Below are 6000 nucleotides of genomic sequence, written 5' to 3'. Positions count from 1 at the left end.
TCGATAAAGGAAGATTTATTGAATAGTTCTTAAATCATGTTTGCGATCAAATGATACATTATTAAAGGATGATAATATTTATCGAGTATAGGTCGTTGTGTGCCATATAAGTTGGTTGTCCTCGTAACTAAAGAGTATGAAGATACTGGTATGGCATATAGATGAGATGTAGGAATATATCATCACTGAATAAATGACTCACTTGCTGAGCGCTCTACTGTCAAGAGCAGCTCGTGAAGAATATAGATATAAGTGTCACTTCGATCTGAGATCACCACGATGACTTGCAGTAACTCATTGTGTTTTGATGTCGGACTACCTGTATTTCTAAAATAGTGATGAAAAATTACTGGATACAGTCAAGTACTTGCGAAGTCTGTGTACAGATCAAGATAGGATTGATCTCTTCGAATTTCAGGAGTTGATGCATCACTATATTTCAATTGAATAAAATCTCGATCGAGATAATCCATATTGAGGTTATGAGATTTAAAAAATATTGAAATATAATGTAGATGACTAATCTAAGATTGACAGCTAAATTCTAGATCGTCCTAAGCATTCAGGGTCAAAGAGATGAATTATGTGGTAACCATGTTCCATGGTTCTTGAATGTTATCTTACAAACATTCACTCTATTCAGACGTCGGGAACCATTGGTAGATGGTAACTTCGATTAGTATAGAAATTAGTTTCTATGCTACCGACTTAGGATATATTTGGTTATATTTTTTTATTTTTGATTTTTTAAAAATATTTTTTATTTTTTTTTATTTTTACTATTGAGTAAAAGCAAAAAAATAAAAAGTATGTTTGGTAACTACGTTGCTATAAAGTAAAAAGTAATGTTTGGGAATGGCAAGTAAAGAGTTTGACGAGGAAGAAAAGTTTGAGAAGGAAGGGAGAAGGGGGTGGAGAGGTGAAGAGCTCGACGAGGAAGAAGGGTTTGGGATCTTTACTTTTCAGTTTGGCATTTTAGATGTGGGGAAGCAAAAAAAAATAAAAAAGCAAGTTTTGAAAAGCAAAAATTTTTTGCTTTGCATATAAAGTAATTATTTTGATTATTTTAATTTTAATTTTTTACTTTTCATGATGTTACCAAATATTGCTTTTTGATTTTTGCTTTTTAAAAATTAAAAAGTAAAAAAAATATTTTTTTAATGACTAACCAAGTGCATCCTTAGTGTTCGAACGTATGGAGTCATGCATAAAGTCAGACAAAGTAAGAAATAATTAACTTAATATCTGTGTGTTCAATTTAAAAGTACATAACTTGATTGAATAAATAGATTAACTTAATTGAGAATTAAGTTAGAGGTCATACGGGATTAAATAGTTGTCTATATCTAGCTAGCACTGGACATAAGGTATATGTTTAATTTCGAAGATGATAATGATCTGATCTATGATCCAAAAGATTTATGAGAGATTGAATTTAAGTGTTAATTAATTTCAGATTAGATTTGATTTAATTAAGCTTGAATGGGCTAAAAAATCTAACTTAGACTTGGACCAGAATCTTAATTAGATTAGGATTGACATGCTCTTCGAATCTGGTTCGAATCAGATTCGAATCGGATCTAAATTGAGTCAAATATGAAGTGATTTGGTTTAGAACCAAAAAGTTTCAAATACCAGAGAGTCTCTCTTGTAGTAGCCGACCAAAAGGAAGAGAGGTGCTGAATTTTTCTACTCCATATCAGATATGTGCGTGTGAAGAGTTTGTGCATGCGCAAAGGTTGGCATCCTTTCTCATGTGGACTTCCTACTTGGATTAGGAGTCCTAACCCCTTGAGTCTTTTGATCAAATTTGGGCACCATATCTATTTAAAGGAGGGACCCAACTAATCGGTGGGTGAGTGAAAACTTTTGTGTGATAAAAAGAAACAAGATCACCGTGAGATAGAAAGTGGATGTGCGACAAAAGGAGGCATCCTTTTCTTTCTTGGAGTGGGTTCTCCTAAGTGCTGATTTCTTGGCATGAAGAAGCCCATCGAAGGCACTCCCCTAGTGTGAGATCAGATCTCAACCTCTCCCCTTCATCCCTTTTGAAAGATTGGTGCAAAAAGATCATCCCGCTTTCTTACGAAGTCTGGTGTGCATGCGAAGTAGAGGGTCTGTGCATTCAGACCTTGCAAGGCATTAGATTCAAAAAATCTTGAGATTCTTGATCCCTTCTTTATTGAACCGCTACATACAAGGTATAATTTTATAAAGTTTACAAAATTTAGAACAAAAAATTTTTCAGATGCACCTTGACGATCCGACCCTGATCGGACAATTTTTCCAACATGCACATAGGCCATATTGCACATTTTGATATTTTACATAAAAAATAGAAATCAAAAGAATACAAAATAATAAATAATTGAGTTTTTAAAGCTACAGCAATGAGAGCTATTAGAGCAATTAGCATCGGAGGAGGTGGAAGCATCCATCAATAGCTACCGACCAGATCCGCCCATTTCTAACCAAAAAAATCAAATCGATCGTAGTAGTTCTTAAAAACCAACAGATCTAGCAACCAAGACCAAAAAACAACTCTAAACTGATCATTAACAAAGCTACAACCAACCTCATCAAATCTAACACAGCAAAGTTCCTATGACATCAAGAAATCAGTAGTATCATCCACATCCATGCATTTATTGAACAAAACCCCAAAAAGCCCATCAAAAATCATAAAAACATAAGATTCTTAAGTAGAAAATAATTTACTGAATAAAATTTCAAAAAAATAGTTGAAAAATCAAATAAAAACATCATATTTGTAAGAAAAAATGCAGATCCGAATGAAAATCGAAATAAGATGCTCTCACCTGGAAGTGAAATAAAGAGAAAAATGTCCCTAAAGCCTTACACGTAGAGAAGGGGGAGGTGGTGAGGGTGGCAGGAGGTGCAGGGATAATATTGGCCAACACGACCGCAAACGGGGAGGAGCTGGTAGCAGACAGCCACCTATTTCCGACGGTGGTGGTGGGGAAGATAGTGGGGAAACAGATGGGGTCCTCAATTGAGAGGGGTGTCGAGAATGAGATGGGATGGAAAATCCTAGAGTGTCGATAGAAGGAGGATCGAAGTGGCGAACAATGGAACCGACAAAAACTCATCGATCGAACCCCTAAAGCCCTTAAAGAGTTAAATGTCTCCAGTCGTCACAGGTTAAACGGATTTATATTACAATCCGATCCAATCCGACCCAACCTATTTATTAAACGGGTTAAACGGATCAGCTGTTTGAAACCTAAACTTAATCTGATTATTAAACGGGTTAACAAGTTAACCCGTTTACATCCAAATCTGTTTAATGCAAATCCAAACATGTTTAAGGCTAGTCGAATGCGGGTTGGATTGACGGATCGGATCGATTTTTGCCACCCCTATATGTGACCTATCATTTATTTTAGAAAAAAATATTTTTGTACAATAAAATTTAGGAGTACTAGCAATCGAGTGATTCAAATTTTATATTTACCAATTTAGTCAATAATATAGCAAAATTGATCAAAATCAGAAAAATAGATAGACAGAGCTCAATGCCATTTGCCCATGACTGTCACATGACCGCATGTATATGTCCCACTAAACAATCATACATGGCCTCTGATTTTGATAATACTCAGCTCTGACCAAGCCCTTGCCGACGCCATCTTCCTCCCCTAGTATGCCACCCTCGATGCCCTCCCCTCCTCTATCAGCTGCCCCTCTTCAACTCCAATGCCCTCCACAACCGCGACCTCATTGACTTCCTCCGCCGTGATCGTCCTGCCATCCGGGGCCAGCGCCATGGTCACAACTACTTCCTCATCCTTGCCCGCCCTGCCTGGGACATCTCCCAGGACCCTGACGCCGACCCCAACCCCTCTTTGGGGCACCTCCTTCCTCCACCTCCCCAACTTATTGAACGACACCGTTGTCTCCCTCAAGGCCTACCTTTGGCCCTGGTAGGAGTGTGCCGTCCCCCACCCCACATCCTTCTACCCGACCACCCTCGCTCGTCTCAATGCCTGGCTCGTCCATGCCCATCGAACCCGCTGCACCAACCTCATGCTCTTCGCCAACGATGGCGGTGAAGGCAGCCCCAACATTCGCTGCAACATCTAGGTCGAGTGCGAGTATCAGACAAACATCTACAAGGCGATCGATGGCTCCGAGGGGGCATGCTCCTACGACCTCATCCGATTTGTGCAGCTGTTGCTTCGGTCCAGCTTCTGCCTCTAGTCACCAAGCGACACATCGACCCAAAGGTCCACCTTCGATGGGATCCTAGCCAGTTGCATCTCGATGTTCTTCAAGGAGATCGGGGTGTGGGCCCAATATGAGTGGCACCTCCCAAAGGACCAGTTCGAGTTCTCGATGTTTATTCTGAAGGAGGAGGTTGTCTTCAATGGGGTCCAGATCATTGGTATATTGGTGGCGATACCGCTAGTGGAGGTGCAGTGGATGCGGAAGAACATGTCGGAGCTGGCGCCTAGGATGATGTACTGGCGGCACAGTAGCTCGGCAGGGCTCCAGGCGAGGAAGGATGCCATAGATCTAGCCATCGATGGGGTGCTCAGGAGAGTTTGCTGTCAGGTGTGGGTGCTAGAAGAGGGGGATCCGAATCCACTCATCTACGATGAGAACGCTGGTGAGCGGTGGTAGGATGGATGGTTTGGATTGGCTTTAATGGGTCGCGTGTAGTCATGTGACGGTCATGGACAAACGATGTTAAGCTGTATTTAATCATTTTTATTTGGATCAATCTTATTATATTATTGATCAAATTGACAAATATGAAACTTGGATCACTCGATTGCTAGTGCCCCTAAATTTTATTGTACAAAAATAAATTTTTTTCTTTATTTTATCATCTCTTTTATCTTCTTTTTATATCAAACATGATAATCTGATATATATATATAATTTATGTTCCTATGTATGTCAGATCATCTCCAGCCAAACAAAAAACAACATGATTTCCTAGCTTCCTTTTCCCTTCATTTTTGTGGCACTCGAGGATTGATGTCCTCCATATTCACTCAAAAAAGACACTCGAGGATCGGTCCAATGCATAAAGTGTGCATGGAGCTCAGTCAAGGCTTCACATGCTTTGCGACCAAAGACGCAGCAAGTGGGAAATGAAGTGGTTCAACAAAGCTTTTTCCAAGATGAGATGTTTACTCATATCCTATCAAAAAGAATCTAGTCTGGTGTGAAACGGAGAACTCTTCCTATGTTCTTGACTTGACCGGGTCCAAGCTTACCTAATTTGTCTCACCATCCCTTGGAAATTTGACTGCATTATTAATTCGCAGGTTGAGGTGATATCTGTGAGGTGGACACCGGCTCATATTGTGCCCCACGCTCTGCACCCCCTCTTTGGGTCACCGTCCATGGATCCGACGCTTGGATATGCATGTGGAGGGAAAATAATATGCACAATCTTTGACTATCTTTTGTTTTGATTCTTTTTCAATGCCATTATCATCATCTTGCTATCAATCTAATCTAGGTCATTTAGATTTCTTTGTCGGGTGATGCCACCTTAACTTATCAAAATCTTAGACCAAAGGATGGGGTTTGAATCATGCATACGCATCACTAGGAAAACTGATGTTTACACAATGTTTTTTCGACCATCTTTTGCTTTGTTTCATCTTTAATTTTATTGTTGTCCTTCTGGTGACCTACTCTAAACCATTCAGAATTTTCATTGGAGAGGATGCTTTCTCAATTTAGCAACATGTAATATAAAAAGTTAAAATTGAAAATAAATGACAGACTAATCAAATTGATAATGTAAATTATGAAAGATGATTTGCAATATCAAAAAATATAAATGAAAAGTCATGTTTATTCCCGATTTAAATGTTAAAAGCGGCATAAATTAAATGAGTGATTTTGATAACATATTTTTGTATGATACGGTCATCATAATATAGCAAATTTAAATCTATTCATGTTTTAAGATACACAGATCATTTGATGGACATATCAACATCATTCGAACGAAGTGTT

The 6000-nt window shown here is 38.9% G+C and overlaps 1 pseudogene; it reads left to right on the top strand.

Moving 5' to 3' along the window:
- The first annotated feature begins 855 nt into the window (after positions 1-855).
- Positions 856-4644, top strand: LOC105046201 (probable xyloglucan galactosyltransferase GT19; annotated as a pseudogene).
- Positions 4645-6000: the final 1356 nt, after the last annotated feature.

The sequence above is a fragment of the Elaeis guineensis genome, chromosome 5 (assembly GCF_000442705.2).
Source record: "Elaeis guineensis isolate ETL-2024a chromosome 5, EG11, whole genome shotgun sequence".
Classification (NCBI taxonomy): domain Eukaryota; kingdom Viridiplantae; phylum Streptophyta; class Magnoliopsida; order Arecales; family Arecaceae; genus Elaeis; species Elaeis guineensis.
The sequence above is the reverse complement of the archived record's forward strand: the minus strand, read 5'-3'. Positions and strand labels throughout refer to the sequence as shown.